Here is a 27,892-nt window from a genome sequence, read left to right on the forward strand (position 1 = left end):
TCGTCGACGTAGGTCATAAACGTAGGTATCTCATTTATTAGCAGAATAAATATCGCTGAAAAAAAGCAGTGCCGACAACGATCCACTTTGGGGTATACCGATTTCCACCTGTTTTGTGATGCAGTTATTCCCCTGCTGGACAGTAAGCCACCTCTTGGTTAGCAGATTGCTGAGTAGCTTCGAGACATTACCTGTGGAACCGTAGTTCTCCAGGAGGCACGTAGGTGGCCTAACTTGCACAGGCGTCAAAGGCAGCTTTCACATCCAGAAAAACAGAATGAATAACAGCCTTAGTCCCAGGCTTGAAGGGTTTTCAAATTCAGAGCCTGTATGCATGTTATGGGTGATCTTTGTGAGGGTGTGTAATGTGTATGCTGAGGTCTCTGGGAAAGGAGTAGGAGGCAAACAGAGCATTGATGGCCTTGATTGGCTCCTCTTAGCATTAGCATTAGTAGAGGCATTTGATGCAAGAAAGCAAGCTTATGCAGCATCAGCCAAAAAAAAAAATAAAAATAAATAAATAAAAATAAATAAAAAATAACCACTTCCACTTCACCCCTCTGTTCGTTCGAAATACCTGTCCAGCTGAGCCTTAAACTTATTTAGGCTATCAACTTCCACGACAAGGGATGTAAGTCTATTCCAGCAACCAACCACCCGCTAGCTAAAGGCAAATTTCCTCACGTCTATCCTACATCTGTCTTTCCTCAATTTGAATTTATTCCCTCTCAGGTGATTATTCTGAGCAAGAGGAAGAATCCCATCAGCATTGAGCATGCTCAAACCATTCAAGGTTTTATACACCTCTATCAGATCACCTCGCCGGTGCCTAGTCTCCAGACACTGTCATTTGCAAAACGTAAGCCTTTCTTTGTAAGAGCACCCCTTTGTTCCATTCACTAATCTTGTTGCCCTTTTCTGTACTCGTTCCAGCATCTCTACATCCTTCTTAAAATGAGGCCTCCAGACCTGTATACAGTACTCTAGGTGCGGTCTGACCATTGCCTTATACAAGGGAATAATCACCTCCTTATCCCTGCTAGAAAAATTCCTATATCGACAATACACCATGAGCTACTCTTGCAGCCCGTCTGCACTGCTCAGAAAACTTCATATCTGCCTGCACAACCACCCCCAGGTCCCTTTCATTCTATACCACTGTCAGTGTAGTACCACAGAGTTGATACATTGCTCTAGGGTTGCTGTTTCCCACATGTAGTACTTTACATTTGTCAATGTTAAACTTCATTTGCCACCTCTCAGCCCATCTGCTCAACCTTTCCAGATCCTGTTGCAGTAGCATAGTGTCAGTAGTGTCCTTGACAACCCTGCCAATCTTCGTATCTGCAAACTTGGACATTAAGCTTGATATACCATCATCAATATCATTTATAAATACAGAAAACAATAATGGACCCAATACTGAACCCTGAGGGACTCCACTAATAATATTAGTCCACAATGAGCAGTGTCCATTGATTACCACTCTCTGTGTTCTCCCCCTCAACCACCCCTTTATCCATAGCAGCAATTTGCCTCCAATGCCACACTGCTCACCAATTGTCACGTTAGTGAGATTAGTTTGTCCTACTTCGCACTGTTCCAGAGGTAGTCCGCAGTTGCATTGTCTGTTTTGACGAACCGGGTTATATGATCGCACCATTCGGTTAGGTCTAACTATTCTGCTGACCGGATGTGATGGCCACATGCTATCCTCTTCTCCATGAACGAGGTGATAGCCTGCTTTTTGCATTTCTGGAAACTGCATCTTGCTATTGAGTATACGCTGAGTGTGAACTCTTGGGCATGTAGGCGTTCTTTTTCTTTAAACTGATGCGTAAGAATGCTGGACCACCACGGCTTCGAGTGTGGGCAGATGATGCATACTCTTGACATGGCCATTCTAGCAATGAAAGACCATTTCTGAAGCGAAAACGCAGCTTCCTCTATATCAAATTCATTCAGAGTTCGCCAGGGGTAAGGCCTAAAGAGATCCATTGCTGCTTCTACTTTTAGATATTGTGCATCATATACTGATCTTTTCAATCAGTTCGATTGGTTATAGTATTCTTTCAACAGCACGAGAGAAGCTTCAGTTGGCCTTTGGTCGGAGGGAAATGCCAAATTAGAACTGATTACCACTTCAACACTCCAATGGCTGGAAAACATTGTTACGTGGCTTCTCTGCAAGAGGGGGACACAGATGTAATGGACGTTGAGACTCGACAGATCCGAAATTAACTGATCGAGGAGCTTCGATGCAGCTGGCAGGGACAGGTTGAAGTCTGCGAGAATTATTATTTTCTGGTTGTATTTGATAGTCAGGAGGCAAGTAGAAAAATTCGTAATGCATTGATTTGCAATGGGTGGGGGTAAGTAAACTGCACATACTAGCAACTGTAGTCTATAGACTAGATAGCATGCCAGAACAGCCTCAAAATCGCTACCAGGGTATGCCCAAGATTTGATCAGAGGGAGCCTTTGGCAGATTAAGAATTACCCTCCTATTCGCCAGAATAGACTGATAACTGATGTTGGTTGATAAAGGTGATATGTCTATGTCATCACAAAGCCAGGTTTCAATAAGGATAACAAAGTCGTAATCTGCACTTAGAAGTATGCCAATCAGGGCACTGAGCTTGTTTAGGCTCTTGATGTTCAGCATGAAGTATTTCACATGTTTATCATTTACGGGCTTGATCTGAATTATGTTTCTAGGATTCCTTTCCCTGAGGATGGTGGCCGATTCCTCTTGAGCAGGGTGTGGCACTTGCACTTGTATCTAAATCCAGCAATCATCTCGCGATTACTGGAATTAGTCAGCACGGTTACTCTTCTTTCATCAGGTTGAATGGTAGTCTGTTTGTTATTTGGTTTTTAGGAGCATTAGCAACTAAGGCCATATTGCTCCGGGGATATGCGGTGGTCATTCTCTGACCTTTCTGCAACCTCCGTATTTGGTGGTCATGGGCTTGAATCCCGGTCTAATCAAGAAGCGTGTGCTATGCACAGCTGCTCCTCCCCACCTGGCTACAGAGGCGCCTAATGGTAGTCTGGTTTGCTGCCTAGCTATGCAAATAGATGCACCTCTGGTCTCGAGTTCGAATGTACCCCTGGTTGCACATTATGGTCGCTGAAAGATGGCATCACCAGGAGACCTGCAGGACAGATACGTGTTTAGATACCTTTCTATATTAGAATCTTTGATCTTGATCCGGAAAGAGGCATAGGTTAGATGCCTGGTGGGAACACTGATGAGGGTACCGGGTATGTTTAGCTGCTTCAGAAGGGCTTCAATTTTTTCCACCGTTGTTTCTGGGCATAGTCGACTTATAAATATGCTGGATGGTTTAGACCTTCCTCTTTGTTGCATGATTTTAATAGCTAGTGGGTTAGGGCCAATAACTGCATCACGATTCTGATCTGCTTGGATGACAAAGGTCTCTACTAAGACTGTTCTTGCCTTGCTCGGGAGGCACATTACTTCTGCTTAATGCTGATTTCTACCCCCATTCTTTTACAACTTCCCGGGGCATGGGATGAAGACGAAAGGATTGCAGGTAACAGGTCTGTTGGGGGCTGCACAATGCGGGAGTCAAAAACCATTTGGTTTTGAGTGTTGAACAATTTGCATAGGTAGAGTCTGTATAGTGGATTCCAGCAGTAAGGACACAGAATGCTGCATAGAAGGTTGTAGGTTTTCCAGCCGCTGTAGTGATTCTCTTAAGATTGTATTCTTCATGCAGAGCTTTCTCAGAATTCTCAAATAAGGTAAACTTCCCGCTCATTTTACTACAATTCTGACAGAGGAGCTCCTCATGCTGCTCTAGGACCAAGTCAGTTTGCACACGAGCATCTCGGCATAGAAGAACTGCGGCGGGGTCAGCATGCTTGCAGCAAACTTCGCTGGAGTAGCCCGCTGGCAACAGATGGGGAAAAGAATCAGCACTGTCCCTTGCCTTTGATTCTGTGTTCATTTTGTGCCCACAGCATGCAGCACACTGCCATTGTGATTGCCCCTGGGTTGAGGCAAGAGCTAAATTTTTTTTAAAAGACAACAGGTTTCACAAAAACAAGCCTACAGGGGGCCATTGCACTTGATCCAGCAATTTGTGGACTGTGAGCATTTTCTGAACGTTTCAGATTACTTCTCTGCTATTCGTATAGCAAGGCTTAACTTCGTGGGAAGAATAAAGTACTTACTTTCACATAAGTTGGGTAAGTTGCTACAATGGATAAAAGGATGGTTGAGTGGGAGAAGACAGAGGGTGGTAATTAATGGGTGCTGTTCTTCATGGACTAATGCTATTAGTGGAGTCCCACAGGTTTCAGTTTTGGGTCCTCTTGTTTTGTATATTTATCAATGTCAAGGTATATCAGGCTTAGTGTGGAAGTTTGCAGATGATACAAAGGTTGGCAGGGTTGTTAATGACAGTAATGGCTGTGTGCTACTGCAACAGGATCTAGATAATTTGGGCAGACGGGCTAAGAAATGGCAACTGAAGTTTAACCTTGACAAATGCAAAGTACTGCATATGGGTAGAAGTAACCTCAGAGAAACGTACACCTGTGCGGTATTACAGTTACGGTGGTAGAAAATGAAAAAGACCTGGGAGTAATTGTGCAGTCAGATATGAAATTTTCTGAGCAATGCAGACAAGCTGCCAGGGCAGGTCATGGGGTTTCGTCAATGATATATAGGAATTTTGCTAGCAGGGAGGTGATTGTCCCTCTGTATAAGCAATAGTCAGGCCACACCTTGAGTACTGCATACAGGTCTGGAGGCCTGATCTTAGGATGTAGATTTGCTTGAACGTGTACAGAGAAGGGCAACAAGATTGGTGAGGAGAATGAAGGGATCCTCTTACCAAGAGAGAAAGAAGCTTAAGTTGTGCAAATTGCAGTGGTTGGAGACTAGGCACCTGCACAGTGATCTGATTGAGGTGTATAAGGCCTTGAATGGGTTGAGCACGGTTAATTCTGGTGGGATCCCTCCACTTGTTCAGATTACAAACCTAAGGGGGCATAAATTCAAATTAAGAAAAGACAGATGCAGAATAGATGTGCAGAAATTTGCCTTTAGCCAGCAGGTGGTTAATTGCTGGAACAAACTTCCATCTGTCGTTGTGGAAGTTGATAGGTTAAATACATTTAAAGAGGAACTGGACAGGCATTTGGAGGGAATGGCGTGATTTTTTTTTTTTTTTTTTTTGCTGATGCTGTATAAGCTTATACACTTGCTTTCTTGTATCACATGCCACCACTACTACTACTACTACTACATATGCTGAGAGAAGATTCACTCTACGGGGAGATTATAACCCCTTCCTGACCTTGACAGTGGTTGCAGATGGTAAAGATGGCAATGAGGGAAGCAAATTCTTCCAAGCTGTAGGAATGGCGAGCTTCCACAGCAGGATAGTTGGAAGCATTAGAAGGCTTCAATGTCACATTTGCCAATTTAGAGTCCACTCAGATATAGCTCCACCCTTATCTACTTACTTACACACTCTAGTTACTCTCTGGTCTCATGGCTCTCTTAATGCCAAACTTGCACCGTTCAATCTTGTTGAATCATTACTCCATTCTTGTGATACCCCAGAAGACTGAAAAAACATTCTTTACCACTGTCATCAATACCTAGGTCTTTGACAGAACTTTCTTCTATTCACTTGTCACCCCCCAGGAACTGAAACAGACTTCCTGAGTAAAAGAGAAAATTTCCAAATCCTTCAAGAATTTGCTTGCCATTCCTTTGATAGCCGAGTGGTCATGAGCAGGACTGCAGTAGCACCCGCTATTTGAGTAGACCGGGGTTCAAGCCCCTGACTGCTAAATACGGTCGATCTGCCAACCCGTACTAGACCAGCGTGGCAGATTATGGTCCATTTCCCTAACCATGAATTGTTGAGGAGGCTTCCATCCTGCATTTGATAATGGCTGCAGTTTACCTTTATCTTTGACAGTTGGAGATGCATTCTCACTGAACTATGGGATACTTCCTTGCCTTCCTAGTGGAGACTGCCACTGGGCATTGGCCAGTGCAAGGTGAGATTCACATATAAATTTTTTTAGTATAGTCTTTTATCTAATTTTTATTTTATTTATTAATTTCTTTTTTTTTCTGGCACTTACAAGTTTTGCCTTTCATTTCCTGGTGGTGCAAATTTACTGGTACTCATTGCTTTATCACTTCTCCAGCGGGAAATTTTTTCTGCTGTTAGAGCAGCCATGGTACATGTGCACTTGTGGCCCACTCCCCATTGCGAAGACAGACTTATAGGTGATTGATCTCCTAATAACAAAGTAGCCAGAAACAATTCAACAACACACACTGCACAAACACAACATTACAAACATTTCTGGCCTTTTACAGTTCTGTATTCATCACAATATACCACGGTGAAGTTGAATTGATGTTCAGGTTGTTGTTGGAGGCTTTACAGTGCAACGGCAGCTAAAGGCCATTATGTGCTGATGTTCAGGTGCTGCTATACATAAGGTACCATGTCTACACTTCAGCCATTATGTGTTATGTAAACAAATTAATTTACTAAAATGTGTATTTCACTAATGCACAACATACCATCATAAAACTGAAAAAGCTATATGATAGTAGCATGACATGGGCAGTATTTTGCTGTGTGTGATATAATACTGAACAAGTACAGGTCAATGTTGAAAAAAAGTCGCAAGTTAGGGTTGAAAATAAAAGTGTCTGCAATTCTGCCCAGACACGATAGGAGGGACCATTTGATGAGAGACTTTTCAATCAATTTGGCCCTGGAGAGATTGTGCAAGGCTCAAGTAGAAGAATTTTTTTCAGCCTGGTCTGTGCTTGTTGACAGGAGAGACTGCATCTACAGGGATGGGATACACTTAAATAGAAAGGGGTACAAGAATATTTGCTCATGCAATCGAGGCAGTGTTAGGTGGGTTGGAAAACTGCTAGCGTGGGGGGAATACAAAGACTAAAAGGTTAACAGAGGCCGCAGGCAAAGGCAAAAGTGATTGCACCGCTTCTATTAGAATGGGCAGCAGACTGGAAAGCAAGGTAATGGAGATTTCCAGGACTGCTGGGAGTTAGGAGCAAGTAAATACATACATGGGCTGTGTTAGGGTGGCTAGGAGCAGGAACAGGTGCATGTATACTTGCATGTACACCAGTGCTAGGAGTATAGTTAATAAATTTGATGGTCAAGACATCAAAGGCAGATATTGTTGGGATATCAGAGAAGTGGTTTCACACAGATACAGCCAGTTGAAATTTGGGGAGTACAATGTGTATAGGAAGGGAGGAGGGGTTATGCTGTCAGTTAACAAAATCTAAGGAAGTGCATCAAATTGATGCTAGTGGACAATGCAGTGTTGAGTCTGTTTGGTGTGAAATATGCACTGGGAACGGAAAAATGAGAGTAGGTGTGTGCTATAGGCCTAATGAATCTGATGAGTATAAGGAGCAAGTGTGCAGAGAAATAGAGTGGGCCAGTAAATCAGAATGTCTTATAATGGGAGATTTTAACTTTCCAGATATTGACTGGAACTTGTGGCTTGGCCACTCGCACACTAGCAAGACTTTTGTGGATTAATTGGATGACTGTTTTCTACAGCAACATGTTCAAGAGGCAACAAGAGGGAGTAATACTCTTGATCTGATTATCAGTAGTGATTTCATGCATTACAAATCTGCAGATAAAGGAACCACTGGGCGACAGTGATCACAATGTATTGATGTGTGAATTATTTAAAGATGTAACTACCATCACGGCTAAAGGGAAGGGCTTTTGCTTTTGTAAGGGTGACTACAGAGGTCTTAGATAGTTTTTAAATTCTTCACAGTGGGATCAACTGATGATGTTACCAACAGTGAATTCTAAATGGGAAGCCTTCAGGGACTTAATTTTGGAGGCTACTAGGCTTTTCATTCCAACTAAGAAATACTGTTCAAGGTTGAGGACTAAATGGATGTCAGATGAATTAATGAGGCTAGTGGCAGAGAAGAAGGTATGAGATACATATGAAGTATCATGTGACACAGAAGCCTATGGCAGGTATAAACTAACCTGTAATCAAGTCACAAAGAAGGTTAGGCAGGCAAAGGCAGATTATGAGAAATCTTTGGCAAAGGATGTGAAGAAAAACAGCAAGCAGTTCTTTACTTATGTAAACTCTAGTAGGAAAGGGATGAATCAGATTGGAACACTTAACATAGATGGGTTGACTATTGATTTTCATGCTCAGGTAGCTGATAAACTGAATGAGTATTTTACATCTACATTCACACATGAGGAGTTATTCAATGAGGGGAGTGCCAGAAGTTTATCAAACATTAACAGGGAGCTAAGTGATTTGATAATAACTGAGAGCAAAGTGGAGGAGAAATTGTTGAAGTTAAACATAAAGAAGGCACCTGGGGTGGACGGGATCTATCCGGTTATATTAAAGGAGGCAGCAAAGGAAGTAGGTAAACTCTTAGCATTAATTATGAGAGCTTCCTTGGACTGAGGGGAGGTCCCCATGGACTGAATGTGTGCAAATGTATTACCAATTCACAAAGGAGGTTCAAAAGGTGACAGAAGTAACTACAGACCTCTTAGTTTAACTTTTGTTCCGAGGAAAATAACGGAATCACTGGTTAAAGCATTGCAAGATAATCTAGACAAGACTGCAGTAATAGTTAAGACACAGCATGGGTTTGTCAAAGGGAGGTCTTGTCTGACCAATTTGATTGGTTACTATGATGTGGTCACAAAGGAACTAAATGCCAAAAATAATTTTAATATCATATACTTGGATTTCAGGAAAGCTTTTGATACTGTTGCACATGGAAGACTGCTGTACAAATTGAAGAGGTATGACATCAAGGGTAAGCTGCTACAATGGATAAAGGGATGGTTGAGTGGTAATCAATGGACACTGCTCTTCATGGACAAATGTTATTAGTGGAGTTCCCCAGGGTTCGGTGTTGGGCCCATTGTTGTTTTCTGTATTTATAAATGATATTGATGATGGTATATCAGGTTTAATGTCCAATTCTGTAGATGATATAAAGGTTGGCAAGGTTGTTAACGACAATGACAGTATGCTACTCCGCTGGATCTAGATAAGTTGGGAAAATGGGCTGAGAAGTGGCAACTGGAGTTTATTAACAGAGATGTATTAACATTCACAAATGCAAAGTACTGCATATGGGCAGAAATAAATGAAGGGAAACGTACCAAGCGGGCGGTACTACACTCAGGGAAGTGGAAAAGACCTGGGGGTAATTTTGCCATTGCCTTGTATAACACCTCCCAGGATAGGGAGGTGTTATACAAGGCAATGGTTCAGGCCACACCTAGAGTACTATGTACAGGTTTGGAGGCCTCATTTTAGGAAGAATGTAGAGTTGCTAGAACAAGTACAAAGAATTGCAAATTTTTCCCCCCATTGTGAGGGTAACAAAGGGGTGCTCTTATCAAGAAAGGCTTAAGTTCTGCAAATTGCAGTGCCTGGAGAGTAGGCACCTGCGAGATGATCTGATTGAGGTGTATAAGACCTTGAATGGGTTGAGCAAACTGAATGCTGATGGGATTCTTCGTCTTGCTCAGACTAAAAACCTGAGGGGGTCACAGTTTCAAATGGAGGAAAGATAGTAGTAGAATAGATGTGCGGAAATTTGCCTTTATCCAGCAGTTAGTTGATTGGTGGAACAGGCTTCCATCTTTTGTTGTGGAAGCTAATAGCCTAAATAAATTTAAGGCTGAACTGGACAGGCATTTGGAACAAATGGAGGGTTGAAATGAGGTTTTTTTTTTTTTTGGCTGATGCTGCATAAGCTTTCTTTATTGCGTCATATGCCTCTACTAATGATAATACTAATCGTGTTGTTGACAGTGCTTCTTTTCTACGTATGCGAGTCATGCTAAAACATTTTGGATTTTTTGTTCGCAGACAGGGTAATTTAAATTTCTGAAATCTCAGATACAGAAAGGGAATTTTTGTGTATTTATCTTTATTTTAAAGGTGGCTTAAAATATTGAATATTGTTTTAAACAAAGTTTAAATTAAATAGAAAGTGAACAAATTTTTTTCTAAAAAAATACACAAACAGCAGGCTTGGCATTATTAGTCATGCAGTACACGACTTGCATGCCACTGTTATTAATCATCCATATTTTGATGGCCCTTTTCAAAGTAGCCCCCATTTAATGAAAGACACTCCAATATTTTAGCTATTCTTCAAAAATGATGGAGGAAGCATATTTTAACATGCAGTTAAGAATGGCCTTGATGTCTACAACTTATTTTGACTGGAAATGTTTTCCTCACAACTCCCTTAACTTTGAGAGAAAAAAAAAAAAAAACCTTAGTCTGTGCCGAGCACACGTGGTACATGGTTTTATGTAAACATTCTTGGGGGCACCTACAATGGATTTATGTTAACTAAAGTAAGAGATGTATACTTACAATTGCAACATATCTAAATATCTCTGGAAAATGTCAATTGAGGTACAGATACTTGCAACCTTTGTCTTTATTTTCTTAGGTTTTGTTGCTTTCATTTTTGATCGATACTTTCAAGAATGCTGTGTACTTGATTTCAGCATCATTGAATACTCAGATATTTTCAAAAATTATTGATGTGAAAACAGCTACAGCAGAATATAACAATGGGATGTAATGAAAATAGAAATTGACAAATACTTGGATTGTTCCAATCATACTTCTTGCCATAGTAACTGCAGGAATGTGACATCATACTATTCAACAAACGGGTAATTAAGGCTATTGACTTGGATTTCGCTAACCTCTGGCCAACCAAGGATGTTTTCACATAAAATAAAACATCTTTCGTGGATACAAGGCACAAATCCATTTTTTTTTTGTTTTTGTTTTATTGATGTTCTAATGCAGTTTGACTAAATTCAAATGAATGGCATTTGAATTTTGTAATTTGCTTCACTAGAACTCAAGATATCGTACCAGTAACAAAAAACACATCCATACTAACCCCACTAGTAAGCGATCAGCACAGACTAGTGGCAGAAGCTGTGGATGACAATCACTTCCTTGACACCTTTTTTGTCACCAATCAGATATACTCTGTTGAAATTTTTGTAGGTTCCCCCAAGGATGTTTCACATCAAAAATTGCAGGGTACAAGGCATGCTGTGGTGCAGATGAGGAATACAATTAACATTAATGCTAACATGCATAGCCAGCATTAATGCACTTGATATTGATGGTTCAACTGTTGATGTACTGCTCAGGTAGCTAACAAATTAAATGAATATTTTGCATCTACAATCACACATGAGGAGTTATTCAGGGAGGAGAATGCAGAGGTGTATTCAACTCTGGCAGTAAGTTATATAATCTTGTAATAACTGAGAGTAAAGTGGAGGAGAAATTGTTGAAGATAAATATAAGAAAGGCACCTGGGGTGGATGGAATCTATCCAGTTATATTAAAGGAGGTAGCAAAGGAAGTAAGAAAACCCTTATCCATTATTATGAGAGCTTCCTTGGACTCAGTGGAGGTACCCATGAACTGGAGTTGAGCAAATGTGACCCCAATTCACAAAGGGGAATCAAAGGGAGAGACCGGTAATTATAGACCTGTTAGTTTAACTTCTGTTCCAGGGAAATTAATGGAGGCACTGGTTAAATAAGCATTGCAGGATCATCTAGACAAGACTTCGGTTATAGCTTTGACACAGCATGGGTTTGTTAAAGGGAAGTCTTGTCTGACTAATTTGATTGGATACTATGATGTAATCCCAAAGGAACTGGATGCAAAGAATAATTTTGATATCGTATTTTTGGATCTTAGAAAGGCTTTTGATACTGTTGCACACGGAAGACTGCTGCACAAATTGGACTAGTGTGGCATTGGAGGCGAAGACAGAGTGGTAATCAATGGGCACTGCTCTTCGTGGACTAATGTTATTAGTGGAGTCCCCCAGGGTTCAGTGTTGGGTCCATTGTTGCTTTCTGTATTTATAAATGATATTGATGATGTTATATCAGGCTTAATGTCCAAGTTTGCAGATGATACGAAGGTCGGCAGGGTTGTTAATGACACTAATGACAACTGAAAGACAGTTGTAGGATAGATGTGCAAAAGTTTGCCTTTAGCCAGTGAGTGGTTGATTTCTGGAACAAACTTCCATCTGTCATTGTAGAAGTTAATAGCTTAGAGATTCAAGGCAGAACTATACAAACATTTGGAGCGAGTGAATGGGTGAAATGAGAAGGGTGTGTGTGTGTGTGTGGTTTTTTTTTTTTTTTTTATTTTGGCTGATGCCATATAAGCTTGCTTTCTTGCATCATGTACCCTTGCTAATGCTACCCCTTTCAATCTAAAGAAAACCTTGTTTATACATCTTCCAAAATATTACACTGTATTTCTTTGGAATCACATTGAAAATATTTTAATCATGTTCACACTACACAAGTAATGTGAAATGACTGTACATAAGTCACAATATCCTGAATTTATATTTTGCAATGTGGACTACCACAGCACACCCAATAGCCAATTTGTTAACAAGAAATTCTCAAAATTTTCCTAAAAAATTTCAATCTTAATGTAATTCTATTCTTTTAGTGAGGGGGGGGAAGAAATGGAGGAAAAATCAAGTTTTGGAAAAAAAAAAAAACTGTCACCTGGGTGTTTGGAAAGTCACTATACATCTCTATGACAGCAAAGTGCAAAATCATATAAGTGATGAGTCTTCACCATTGCATGGTGTGATATGAGACCATGTGCACCTAGACACGTGTGTCAAGGTCAGTTGGCTGCAAGGTAGCTAATTATGGCAATTAATTCTGGAGTGCGTTAATGATGGTTTTGTCACTGGAAGAGCTTTTTTTTTTTTTTTTTTTGGTTGAGTATGTTTTTTTAACATCCATGGCAAGTATACACAATGTATCCAAGTGAACTTTTCTAAGAAATTTTGAAATATGCCAGTACTACATACTCATGCTGTGCAGCCATTAACTGACAAATTTCATGAGACAGGTGTACAGCACCTGTCTCACGAAAGAGAAACTCCTTCCAAAATCGGCATGGAAGTTGTCAATTGGTTGTGCACCTGCACATTTAGGAGTAAGGAAGAAGCTATGCCTTTTATTATTATTATTATTATTAAGCCATATGGTGCAAGGAAGCCTGAGGCTTATGCTGCACCAGCCAAAAAAAAAAAAAAATTCCCGAGTTACCCTGAGAGAGAGAGAGAGAGAGAGAGAGAGAGAGAGAGAGAAAGTAGAAAGGAATCACCAAGAAAGAGAAGAATGATGATATCCAGCTCAGGACCCTGGGTGTGCCAAGCCCATACTCACCAGATGTGAGAACCATAATCTTCCAAGAATTAAAAACAGCAGATCAACAAAAGTGAGTACAGTACTGCCACTGGTTTCAACAGTTCATCACTGAAAATTCCAACGGTATTCTGGATCTTATTCTTTATTGATAAGGTATGGTTCCACCTGTTGGGTTATGTGAATGCTTGAAATACAAGATTATGGACATCCAAAAATCTGCAGGGTCTTCATCAAACACCTCTCCACCATCAGAAGGTTGGTGCTTGGGTTACACTCTTCAGAAGAAGAATCATTAGGCCTATCTTCTTCAATAAAACAAATCTCTGACCGTTACTGTTCCAATAATCTCTACCAATTCATCAGCAAACTGAATAAGGATGAAATCAAGAATGGATAGTTTCAGCAAAATTCTGCCACTTGCTTACTTCTGCATCTCTCTGGTCTTGGGATCTTAACTCTCAATCCTACACAATCAATGACACTGTTGGGCAATCTCAAAAAATCTGGCCCTTTCATTCACCAGATTTTTATCTGTGGGAGCAGATAAAAAAAAAAAAAAAAAATCCACAATCACTTTAGGAACTCCAAACTAAACTGCTGTAACAGTTTACAAAGGGGAAAAAAAAAAAAAAAAAAAAAAAAATTATAAAGAAAACCCACAATCATTTCAGGAACTCCAAACTGCTATAACTGCTTACACCAGAAGAGGCATCACACAAGAACTAAAGGTTTTTGAAAATAAAATTAAATTTGTTCAGGCCTGTTTGGATGTCTATGGAAGTCAATTTCAACATCTACTGTAATGGAATACTTATAACTGGGCAATAACAGTTTGTAATACAGTAACTCCTTGCTAATCCAGATTAGTGAAGCAAAAGATAGCCTAGAAAGACAAAAAAAAAAAAAAAAGAACACAAATAGATGGAGAAAAAGAAAAAGAAAAAAAAAAAAAACCGCTGTAGAGCCTTTATTTAAAAACTATAAAAAGAATAGTTTTTATGTTGTTAATTGTCTTTTTATACATTTATCAGGTGGCACTGACATCACACACCAATGCAACTTGATTGTTGCTGTGAATATCACTTAAACAGCTTCCAACAACACTCTTTTTAGCTTTTTTAATGTCTCTCTATTTAATACGCTGTCTTTATCACTCCCCACATCGAATTTTAAAGGAAATGTATTTATAAATTCTTTTTGTTTTTTAATATCTGACACAGTCTGTTGGCCAAATACTGCAGCAATTTTTTTTCCAGGAACACCATTTTCAAGTTAATGATAGTTAAAGTGCTTTCTTTTTATTTCACGTTTTAATTCTTTAGAACCCATAATTATATAAAATATGTTAACTTATGTACATATACAGGGTGTCTCAAAAATATACGGCATAACTTCAGGAATGAGTTCTTCATATGTAGACAATAAAAATATTTTATATCAACATAGTTCCAGAAATGCTTGGTTCCTGAGTTATTAACCAGAATGTCTTATCTCCTGCAGGTGATTTCCTTCATCACAAAGTACTGACAGAATCTGGTGGTTTTCCATTCCAACCATGTACTGAAATCAGGAGCAAGCGGATATGCACTTTATGTAGAGTTGGCCAACGGCAATGCTCTGGAGGCTCGTCGTTTGTACCACAAAAGGTTCCCAGAACAAAGATGTCCAGACAGGAAAATGTTTGAAGGTATCCATCACCGCCTTTGTGAACATGGGATCTTTACACCTCGTGCTGCCAACAGAGGACAACCAGGATCTATGACTCCTGAAGTAGAGGGGTGGACCAACTGCCTGGCCGCCACGCTCACCTGATTTACACCCACTAGATTTCTTCTTGTGGGGCCATTTAAAGTCATTGGTGTATTTGACTCCGGTAGCTGATTTGGAAACTCTCAGCAATCGAATTGTGGCAGGTTGTGAGACAATATGAAACATGCCAGGAATTTGAGCATTATTCAATATTGTTGTTGACTCTGAGTCAACAATGATATTGTATAATGTGCAAGACAATGTAATGTATGTTCCATCTCATCTCTCTCTGCACAGTCAATCAGTGTGCAGTGAAAGTTACTCATCTGCCTTCCTAAATCCAGTGTCTTTCAAAGTACTCAACTGTGAACAAAATTTTCATATTTCAATTTGGATTAACTGTAATCGGATTAGTGAGGGTTTACTGTAATAACATTAAAAACTTACTTTCCTTTGAAATAGGCATACTGACTTCCCGAAAACCATGTATATTAACACAGGGAATTTGTGGGTACGTATACTCAAAAACTGTAACTATGATTTTTTATTTATTTATTTTTTTTGCTGGTGACTTATAAGCTTTGTTTTCTTCTGTCATTTTTTCCAGAATATTTACTAATATTAATAAACATGGGCACAAAATTTACGTAAAGATATAAATTATACAAATTATTTATTAGTAAATTGACATAGAAGACAGAGTGAGTGTGTGTGTGTGTGTGTGTATTATCTTGAAAACAAAAATCCCACAAATAATAATTTGAATGTGCAAGACTAATGAAGTAAGCATTTATGAAAATCCATATAGTTACATATTCCAGTATTATGTAACTTTATGGATAGTTACATAATATGGGAATATGTAACTATATGGATTTTTACATATTCCAGTATTACATTTTCTGCTCTAATAGTAAAGATATTTCTTGGGTGGAAAAGAGTTAATACAGTAATCAGAAAATTTTGTCTATTCATATTGTAAAGAATGTGCTAAATTTATAAATTTTTTTGGTGAATTTTAAGTTTTTAGTATAATTTACATGAAATTTGTCACTTTATCACAAATATTGCATACTAATACAGACAGCCTTTGTAATCATGTTTAGTTCTATTCGTAAGAAAAATATCTCATGCGGAATCCTGATGAAAAACTAGTAAAAATGAAAGATAAAGTTAAAAACTGGTAAAATGACAAAAAAGTTTCTCTCCTTTATTTTTTTTATTTTGAAGAGAAGTGTAACATTTTAAATCTAGCAAATATCTGTAAAAATCCAAAAATGACAATCTCCAGGCCCATGGGACCTGGAGATTTTTCCTGGATAATAAAACTAACCAAACACGTATTGGCAACATTTGAGTACGGATAAAGGGAAATTGCATTGGCAGCATGGCTCTCTACTTTTTCATATTTTTCTGTGTGACAAACTTATTTTTATTAACTATATTATTTTAATGTCATTTATTCGTTTATTCCTAATAATCAAATTTGAAAATGTGAGACTAGACACCAGGAAGTTACCGAATCAAACACTTACAAAATCACTCTGGTTATTCCATTTTCCATCAAAAGGTGATATAGTTGTACACGTTGGCACTAATGATATTAAGAGTAGGAGACCGGCAGAATTACTTAACAAGTACAGGTCACTGTTGAAAAAAAGCCATGAATTAGGGTTGAATTTGAAAGTGTCTGCAATTCTACCCAGACACGACAGGAGGGAGTATATGATAAGAGCCTTGTCGATCAACTCAGCCCTGGAAAGATTGTGCAAGGCTCAAGGGGTAGAATTTTTTTTCAGCCTGGTCTGTACTTGTTAACAGGAGAGACTGCTTCTACAGGGATGGGATACACTTAAATAGAAAGGGTGCAAGAATATTTGCTGATGCTATTGAGGCAGTGTTAGGTGGGTTGGAAAACTGCTAGCTTGGGGAGATACAAGGACTAATAGATTAACAGCAGCCACTGGCAGAGGTGAAAGTGATTCTTGCACTGCTTGGAATGAGCAGCAGCCTGGAAAACAAGATGCAGGATATTTCAGAGACTGCTGGGAGTCATTGCGGTACAAGTAAACATGGGTTGTGTTAGGGTAGCTAAGAATAGGAACAGGTGCATGTATACTTGCGTGTACACCAATGCCAGGAGTTTGGTAAATAAATTTGATGAATTTGAGGTATTCCTCAAAGCATCAAAGGCGGATATTGTTGGGATATCAGAGATGTGGTGTCACACAGATATAAGGAATGCAGAACTGCAATTTGGGGAGTACAACGTCTACAGAAAGGATACACAGGATAGGAAAGGAGGAGGGGTTATGCTATTAGTTAAGAAACACATAAAATCCAAGGAAGTGAAGCCAGTCGACATCGCTGGACAGTGCAGTGTTGAGTCAGTTTGGTGTGACATAAGTATTGGGAGATCAAAATTGAGAGTAGGAGCGTGCTATAAACCTAATGACTCTAATGAGTATAATAAGAAACTGTACAGGGAAATAGAGTAGGCCAGTAAATCAGAGTCTTATAATGGGGGATTTTAATTTCCCAGATATTGACTGGAATTTGTGGGTTGGTCACTCACACACCAGCAAGACTTTTGTGGGTTTCTTGGATGATTGTTTTCTACATCAGCATGTTTGGAAGGCAACTAGAGGGAGTAATACTCTTGATTTGATTATCAGTAGTGATTCTTCATGCATTAAGAATCTGCAGATACAGGAACCACTAGGTGGCAGTGATCACAGTGTACTGAAGTGGGATTTACTCAAAGAGGTAACAACCATCAGGGGTAAAGGGAAGGGTTATTGCTTTCGTAAAGGCAACTACAATGGTCTGAGACAGTATTTAAATTCTATACAGTGGAACCAACAGATGATGTTACCAACAGCAAATTCAAAATGGGAAGCATTCAAAGAACTTATCTTGGAAGCTAGTAGGCTTTACATACCAACTAAGAAATATTGTTCCAAGTTTAGGCCTAAATGGATGTCAGATGAACTAATGAGACATATGATAGAGAAGAAAAATAGACGGGATACATATAAATTAACACGTGACACAGAAGCCTATGATAGATATAAGTTGATCTGTAACCAAGTTACAAAGGAGGTTAGGCAGTCGAAGGCAGATTACGAGAAATCTTTGGCAAGGGATGCAAAGAAAAACAGTAAAGAGTTCTTTACTTATGTAAATTATAGAAGGAAGGGGATGAATCAGATTGGTCCACTTGATATCGATGGTTCAACTGTTGATGATCCTGCTCATGTAGCTAACAAATTAAATGAATATTTTGCATCGATATTCACACATGAGGAGTTATTCAGCAAGGGGAATGCCAGATGTGTATTCAACTCTGGCAGTAGGCTAGATAATCTTGTAATAATTGAGAGTAAAGTGGAGGAGAAATTGTTGAAGATAAACACAAGAAAGGCACTTGGGCAGATGAAATCTATCCAGTTATATTAAAGGTGGTGGCAAAGGAAGTAAGCAAACTCTTAGCCATAATTATGAGAGCTTCCCTGGAATCAGGGGAGGTACCCATGGACTGGAGATGTGCAAATGTAACCCCAATTCACAAAGGAGGATCAAAGGCTGACACAAGTAATTATAGACCTGTGAGTTTAACTTCTGTTCCAGGAAAATTAATGGAGGCACTGGTTAAAGAAGCACTGCAGGATCATCTAGACAAGACTTCAGTTATATCTTGGACACAGCATGGTTTTGTTAAGGGAAAGTCTTGCCTGACCAATTTGTTTGGGTAGTATGATGCAGTCACAAAAGAACTGGATGCAAAGAATAACTTTGATATTATATACTTGGATCTTAGAAAGGCTTTTGATACTGTTGCACATGGAAGACTGCTGCACAAATTGGAGCAGTGTGGCATTGGAGGCAAATTGCTGCTATGGATAAAGGGATGGTTGAGGGGGAGAACACAGAGAGTGGTAATCAATGGACACTGCTCATCATGGACTAATGTTATTAGTGGAGTCCCTCGGGGTTCAGTGTTGGGGCCATTATTGTTTTCTGTATTTATTAATGATATTGATGATGGTATATCAAGCTTAATGTCCAAGTTTGCAGATGATACAAAGGTTGGCAGGGTTGTTAAGGACACTACTGATGCTATGCTGCTGCAACAGGATCTGGAAAGGTTGAGCAGATGGGCTGAGAGGTGGCAAATGAAGTTTAACATTGACAAATGAAAAGTACTACATATGGGAGACAGCAACCGCAGAGCAATGTATCAACTCTGTGGTACTACATTGACAGTGGTAGAAAATGAAAAGGATCTGGGGGTAATTGTGCAGGCAGATATGAAGTTCTCTGAGCAGTACAGACGGGCTGCAAGAGTAGCTCATGGTGTCTTGTCAATGATATATAGGAATTTTTCTAGCAGGGATAAGGAGGTGATTATTCCCTTGTATAAGGCAATGGTCAGGCCACACCTTGAGTACTGTATACAGGTCTGGAGGCCTCATTTCAAGAAGGATGTAGAGCTGCTGGTACGAGTACAGAGAAGGGCAACAAGATTAGTGAATGGAACAAAGGGTTACTCTTACAAAGAAAGGCTTAAGTTTTGCAAATTACAGTGTCTGGAGGCTAGGCACCTGCGAGGTGATCTGATTGAGGTGTATAAAGCCTTGAATGGTTTGAGCATGCTCAAACTGATGGGATTCTTTGTCTCGCTCAGAATAATCACCTGAGGGGGCATAAATTCAAATTGAGGAAAGACAGATGTAGGATTAATATGCGGAAATTTGCCTTTAGCCAGTGGGTAGTTGGTTGGTTGGTGGAACACACTTCTATCCGTTGTTGTGGAAGTTGATAGCCTAAATAAATGTAAGGCTCAGCTGGACAGGTATTTCGAACGAACGGTGGGGTGAAGTGGAAGTTTTTTTTTTTGGCTTATGCTGCATAAGCTTGCTTTCTTGCATCATATGCCTCTACTAATGCTAATGCTAAAAATTTTAAAAGCATTCAATACTGTTCCCATTGATTTTTTTTTTAAAACCAAACTGTCTAATTATGGCATAAATGATAATTTAGCCCTTAACTTGTTGGCATGTCTTTTAAATGCCCATATAATTCCTATCCCCTTCAATTAAACAGGGGCATCCCTCAGGGTTTCATCCTGGGTACAGGGCAAACCCTGAGGGACACCCCTCTTACAAGCCAACTGTTGTTTTCAGTTGGCTTGTAAACTTGTTCAATTGGGTGACATCTAATGGCCTTAATCTGAACTTAGTGAAATGCTTTGGTATACTTATCGTAATGGTCATCAGCAATCTCTTATAACATTTTATTATTGTTTGGAAACATTCTATTAATTAACCCTTTGAAATTAGAAATTTAAATGTCATATTTTATCTTATTTACTCTCACCTAATTGTTCTCATCTACTTTATCTCTAAACTTTCTGCTCATAGATTAGGATTACTTAAACACACACTTTGGGAATTCAGAAAAGTTGCTCTTATGATTACTATTCACGCAATGTTTGTTCTATCAATCCTGGAATATGCAGTTCAAGTTTGGTCACATTAAAATTCTGGAAGGTCTGCAATTCCATTTTATCAGATTTATCTGCTACAAGCCTCAATTAAACTATGTTACTTAATCCTATAATGACTGGTGTGATCATTAACACCATCAGCTTTAATTGCCCTCCAAGACCTCTTAGGCACTTTACAACATTTATAAGACTTAAATCTTGCACAAATCATTTAGTGTTTCGGTTTTTTAGAGTTTGGACATCTTTTCATCAAACAAAAAACTTTAAAAAGCTGATTACTCCGACTGGTGAAAATTCCTAACTAACCTGATTATCTTTGTTACTCTGATTATGTGCCTTTGTTCTGTTCTTTGCCAGTATGTTATTATTTTATTTATTTATTTTTCTATTAATGCAATCGACAATGCAAGTAAATTATTTGGAAACTATTACTTCCAGTTGCTCCTTAATGTGCTGTTCTTAGAATGTACTGCTGTATATACATGCTGTTTTGTAAATATACTTCCATTTGTACTCTTTAGGAAGTGTATTCTGTTTCTGTCAAATATATAAAGCAATGAATTCAATAAATATACACATTATGGATGAGATATTTTTTAACTGGACATGATGATTTTTTAAATTCTTTTTAGGAATAAAAGTAAAAGTTTCCAGCTCCCCTATCCCTTCATGTGATTGGCATCAAACATTTTTCCCTTGCTTTGGCAGTTGCAGGAGTGTTTTTTGCTACTACTAAAACACCTTCAATTAATATTAATCTGAAATAAGTAAACACACTAAAGAGAAGGAACCTTCTCTGTAGTGTGTTTACTACAGAGAAGGTTCCTTCTCTGTAGTAAACACAGAAAGAAAATAAACCACCTCTGAGAAGGAACATGGTGTTTTATTCAGAATGTGGTATTTGCAGAATAACCTTTTGGTTGTCTCCTATCTTAAGATAAATTGACACCTGCATTAGCAGGTGTCAATTTATCTGGCAAACTTAAGATAGGAGACATGCTGGTTCTCAGAGTTTTTCAGTTTTCTCAATGATAAATATACCTGTATTGCATAGTCAGGTGTGGTACATTTGAACATTGGATGAAAGTGGAAATTAAGGAAATTCTCCATAGCTGTATTCAGATACCTTTAATACTACATGTATACCTGTTTTACTTATAAAAATATTAAATATCTATACAGTATATAATAAGAAAGTCAAAAATAATGAATAATGGTCATAATAAACACTTGGAAAAGCTAGCCGTGAGAATCAAGCAAATGACACATTCCAAAGATAATATTCTCTCTTACTTTAGAAAGCAGTAGGGATTTAACTAAAACAGAGATTAATAAAAATTAATATCAATAATGATTAATTTGCAAGTTCAAAGATATGACAGAATGAGGCAAAGATGCTGCCCTCTCCTGTTAACAATGTAGCAAAGACCACCCTTCTCAGTCACGATAATTATTAAAAACCAATGAGACACAGTTGATAGATGAATTGATCGTAATGTAACTGTCTAGGAAAATTTTATCCTAAGTATTTTTACATACTGTGAAGGTCCAGTCATCGTGTTTATATAGTTTTTCAAAAAAAAAAATAAAATTAAATAAAATTTAAAAAAATAATAATTCAATAAAATTGGTAAATGCAAACTTACTTGGCAGGCATAAGCAGACTTTCTATTGTGAGTAAGACTGTAGTGTGTTTACTTATATCAGATCTTCTTACAGGTGCCTAAGACTTCAGATGTTGAAATTTGAAAATCTGAAGTTTTTTTTTTTTTTTTTTTAAGTCAGAATACCCTTTTGTTCGCCTCAATAATCTCATTGCTCTTCTTTGCATCCCTTCCATCATCTCTACATCTTAAAATGAGGCCTGTAAGTAGTACTCAGGATGTGGCCTAACCATTTCTTTATACATGGGATAATCACCTCCTTATTTCTACTGACAAAATTCTTTTATATCAATGCCAAAATCCATGAGCTATCCTAGCAGCCTGTCTGCACTGTTCAGACAACTTCATATCTGACTGTACAGTTATCCCCAGATCTCTTTCTTCTCCACTGCTTTGAGTGCAGCAGCACCACTGAACTGTTATGTAATGACCCAGATTCACAAAAAAAGGAAAGAAAAAAAAAAATCTTAACCTGTTGTAAATCTTTTAATTTAGCAATAATTTATGGCATGGGAAAGTCTTTATACAATAATCAAAAAACTTTCTTCATACACATAAAGAATAGTTAAATTTATATTTTTGCACAGTGAATATAAATTTTTTTAATGTTTTTTACATACAATTTATTGTCAAAAATTACACATATTGCATACCAGTGCAGACCACTACCACTATGAAGTTCATAATTCAGCTTAGTTGTACTCGAGAGAGAGAGGGTGGGGTGGGGGGGGTAAAAATAAAAAGACAATATTTTTCCACTCCCAGATTGCTTTTTATTTTATATACTGACATTTTAATTTGCCAATAATTTAAATAATTTATCTTGACAACAAACTGACAATTTATATTGTGTTATACCTGTCAGAATACCGTATTTCCCCATGTATAAGACACTCCCATGTATAAGATGCACCTTAATTTTGGGGCCCGAAATTTGAAAAAAAAAAAAAAAAAAAAAAAAATGTATTACATAAAGTTATTGAACTCAAGTTTTATTCATCATAAAATTCATACAACTCATCACTGTCAAAACTCCCATCCATTAGCTTGTCCTCATCTGTGTCTGATGACGAATCACTGTTTCATATATTGCCTCGTCCTCAGTTCCATCTATGGCATTTGAAATGCCACACTTCTTAAATGACTTGACAACGATCTCAATCTTGATATTATCCCAGGTTCTTTTCAACCAGGTACAAACTTCTCCTATAGTTGGTTTCTTCACTCTTCCTGATGGTGTCAAATTGTCCCCAAAAGATTTCATCCATTGGTTCCATTCGTCTCTCATGGCAGCTTTGAAGGGTTTGTTAATGCTGACATAAGTGGTTGGAGCTGAGATGTCACGCCTCCAGGGTATGACGGCAAGTTTTGTTTTTTGCTCTGCAGCAATCTTCTTTGTATTTTTTGTTATGTGCCCTGAACTGATCAAGCACCAACAGGGCAGGTTTGTGTAAGAGCCCACCTGGTCTCCTGCTCCAAACTTTCTCAAACCAGATCTTTATCCCATCCTGATTCATCCAACCCTTGTCATGAACGTGGACAATCACTCCTCGAGGAATGTCTTCTTTTGGCATTGTTTTGTGTTTGAAAATCAGCACATAGGAGGCAGCTTGGTTCCGTCGGCACAACAAGCTAGAACAACTGTATAATGGCTCTTTTCATATCCACTTGTCTTCACAGTTACAGTTTTCATCCCCCTTCTTATCAACAGTTCTGTTACTTGGGACATCAAATTGAAGGGGGACTTCGTCCATATTTGCAATCTGTCCCAACTCAAACTGATGTGTCTTCCGGCATTGAATGACAAAACGATGAAATTCAAAGACCTTCTGCTCATAGCTTTCGGGCATCTTTTGGGCAAATGTGGTGCATGTACGCATGCTTAGTCCATTCCATTTCATGAACCTGAAGCACCAATTGTGTCCTCCTTTGAAATCAGCAACTTCTTTTTCATCAGCAATTCTTCTTGCCTCATGCTGAATCATCTTTGTGAACACAGGAATTCCAATTGCCTTTTGCTCCTCAATCCTTCAATTTCCTCTCTAAATCAGGCCATTTTGCTGACTTTCCTCTAATGGCCTTCTTCTGCCGTGGCGTTTTCAGTAGGGTTTCTTCTTCTTCCCCTAGCCAGTCTCAGATTGTTTTCTCAGTTGGAGGAGGAACAAACTTACGTTCAGCAGCACGATTTCCATTCACTTTTGCAAACTGGATCACTTTTAACTTGAATTCAGCACTGTATGAAAATCTTTTCTGAGCCATTTCTGGGCAGAACATGGCAAAATGTAACCTAATATATCAGTAACAAGAGCGAAACAATGAGCACAGAGACAACAGTGCGAAAAAGCGCGAAATGCAAGTAAAAAAAAAAAAAAAAAAAAAAAAAATCTATAACCATTGTATAAGATGCCCAGTTTTTAGAAAAAAGGTGCGTCTTATACATGGGGAAATACGGTACCAGCAGGGTAAAAAAAAATTAAACAATATTTTTTTAAAGCACAGTAATTTTAGGTAAAACAATATTCAACAAATTACAGATAGTCTCCGATTTACTTCAAGCACGTGTTCCTCTGAATGGTGACATACTGAAACGAAATAGTCATGATTTTTACATTTGCCAAGTAAATTTAATTTTTACTCATTAAAAACAAAAATTAACAATATATTAAAAAATGAGAGCATAAAAGTGTACATATGTACAAATAAACATTTATTATTTACATCCTGTCACATTATTTCATTATTCTTATTTAAAAAGTCAAGGACAGGAGTCCGAACAGAATCTTTTGATACAGTTCATTATAGCAGTACAAAAGATCACTCGAAACTCTACTTGACTTGCTGATTTGTTCCAAGTCATCCTCAATGAGTGCGAACATCTCTTTCTTGAAAAATACAAAAGACTTCAGTCATCCTTTGTGAAGCTGGTTTATTTGTGGTGATGAATGGAATTCCTCTCCCCTCTGAATTCTTAGACTTTGTTGTCCTGACTGTCTGTTCAAAGGTTTAGATGTAAATGGATGAAATGATGAGACTAGTAGCAGAAAAGAAAAATGGAATGATTAAAAATTACCAGAGGGCACAGAAACTAACAGCAAGTATAACTAGCCTGTAACCAAGTTACTGGGGGGAGGCTTAAGAATGTTAAGGTACATTACAAAAAGTTTGGTTAAGAATGCAAACAAAAGTGGCAATGGATTATTTTCATATGTTAAAATTAGAAGGAACGAAATAAGACATTAGTCCCCTGCAGGGTAAAAGTGGATTATCAATAGTCATATGCATAATATAACTATTGATAATCCTGTATAGGTTTTGATAAAAACAAATTTTTTTGGATAAAATTAATTAAATATTTTGAATCTATATGCACATAAAAGGTTTTTTGCAATAGGGAAACCAGAAATATACTTAATTTTAACTGGGAGTTAAATAATTTTATGGTAGTTGAGGAAAATGGAAGAGAAAGTGTTGAAGTAAAAAGTAAATGCAGCACCTAGGGCAATGGAATCTAACCAAATATAATTAAAAGAAGCAAATTAGAAAAGTGAATAATGCTAGGTACCCTAAGGATAACTTTTTTTTTTTTTTTAAAGGTTAATACCACATTTCAAATATAGATTAAAAGCAGCAGTAGCAACAAAAGAGGAAATTAACCTTTAGCTATAGTTATGAGAGTGTCCTTGGATTCAGTGGAGGCCCTACACAGATGACACTTGACTTTCCTGAATCCAAAGATAAGAGGTTCATCCATTCAGATTCCTACACAGATGTGACTTGACTTTCCTTGAATCTAAGGATGCTCTCATCCTCAGATTTAGGGGGTGTCGAGCTTACAGGTTTATGCTTTGCAAATCCCCCCTCCCCGAAAGAGAGAGAGAGAGAGAGAGAGAGAGAGAGATATTAAAAGGGCAAAGTGAGTAAGAGGATTTTGCATTCAGTTCCTTTCAGGAGAGAGAGAGAGAGAGAGAGAGAGAGAGAGAGAGAGAGAGAGAGAGAGAGAGAGAGAGAGAGAGAGAGAGAGAGAGATATTAAAAGGGCAAAGTGAGTAAGAGGATTTTGCATTCAGTTCCTTTCAGAAGATTTCAGTAAACTTTTGTAACTGTTCCACATGAAAGACTGCTGTACAAATGGGAGTAGTGTAGCATTAGAGGTAACTATGGATAAAGAAATGGTAGAATGGAAGAAGGGCAGAGACTGATTACTAATAGCTATTACTCTTCATGGATTAATGTTATCAGTAGGGGGCTCCCCTTGGAACTTGGTTTGGACCTGTAACATTTTCGGGGCTCCTCCGAAGCCAGGTGGGCAGGAGCAGCAGTGCATAGCACATGCTTCTTGATTAAATCAGGGTTCAAGCCCGTAACCACCAAATATGGAGGATGCGGAAAGGTTGGGGAATGACCACCGCATATCCCCGGAGCAATATGGCCTTAGTTGCTAATGCTCCTAAAAAACCAATTAGCCAACCAGTAACATTTTCGATATTTATTAATGATACCGAGGAAGGTATATCAGGCTTAATGTCCAAGTTTGATGGATAATACAAAGGTGGGCAGGATGGTTAATGACAGTAATCAGGACACAACCTTGATAAATTTTGTTTTAAACATTTATAAATTCACGGTGCAGTTTGGTAACAGCAAATCTAAGGCAGTAGAGAACAAAAAAGACCAAGGCTGATATTAAGTTGTCTGAGAAATGCAGGTAGGCTGTTAGGATAGTTATGGGTTCTGTTAGTAATAAACAGAAATTCTGTTAGCAGGAATAAGCAGGTGATTATCGTGTTGTATAAGACAATGGTTAGGCTGCATCTTGGGTACAGTACTTAAAGCTTCATCTTAGGAAAGATGTGGATCTGTCAAACCAAATTAGAACAAAAAGGATAGTCTTACTAAGAATGACTTGAGTTTTGTAAATTGTGGTGTTTGGAAACTAGGCCTATACAAGAAGATCTGACTGAAGTGTTTAGGGCTTTAAATGAGTTGTGTAGAGTAAATGCTGATGCCATTCTTATTCTCTCTCTCTCTCAATCAGATGACATATTTAATGTGGAAATAAATTTAAATTGAAAAAAGGATGGTTAAAGGATAAATGTGCAAAAATTTGCTTTCGGCTGTCGAGTAACTGATTTTTGTATGGGTTCCATTTAGTGGGATCCTTACCCTACATATAAAGGAACAAACTTCCATTTGGTGTTTTATAATGAGCACTTTGAACAAATTTAAAGGATTGGGTAGATTATTAGAAGAGATAGGCAAATGACTTGGGTAGTATTTTTTTTTTTGGCCGATGCTGTATAAGCTTCCTCTCGGGTCATTTTGACACTACTAATATTAACTTCAACTTTTAATAATACTAACTCCATTAGATTCTCATTGGTCACCTCATTCTAATATGATTCCAGCATCACCCTAGCATTACTTATGAACATTTTTGTCACCATAGCCAATCTCATTTGCAATTCCACAACCTTTCACTGAATGTTGGGAACATCAGCAGGTACTTGGTCATAGTGCATGCACTCTAGACATATAGTCTATTACATACTTTTCATCATAGACTGAGCAACTTCCTTTCATGATGATACAATGTTGCTTATGGGTGTCTGTCTTGGTATTCAGTCATCTGTCTTGGTATTCAGTTATTGCATGATCTGCCAGGTT

At 38.3% G+C, this 27,892-nt stretch overlaps 1 protein-coding gene across 2 annotated transcripts in view; it reads right to left on the reverse strand.

The window, feature by feature from the left end:
- Positions 1-24,641: 24,641 nt before the first annotated feature.
- LOC150077627 (putative inactive tyrosine-protein kinase Wsck) overlaps positions 24,642-27,892 on the reverse strand; it is a 359,285-nt gene continuing 356,034 nt past the window's right edge. For both annotated transcript variants that reach the window (XR_016547735.1, XR_016547736.1), the window contains exon 18: positions 24,642-25,260. The gene's annotated coding sequence lies outside the window, so the exon portion shown is untranslated. The remainder of the gene's footprint in view (positions 25,261-27,892) is intronic.

Source organism: Mastigoproctus giganteus, chromosome 12 (assembly GCF_048544385.1).
Source record: "Mastigoproctus giganteus isolate SK-2022 chromosome 12, ASM4854438v1, whole genome shotgun sequence".
In the NCBI taxonomy this organism is placed as follows: domain Eukaryota; kingdom Metazoa; phylum Arthropoda; class Arachnida; order Uropygi; family Thelyphonidae; genus Mastigoproctus; species Mastigoproctus giganteus.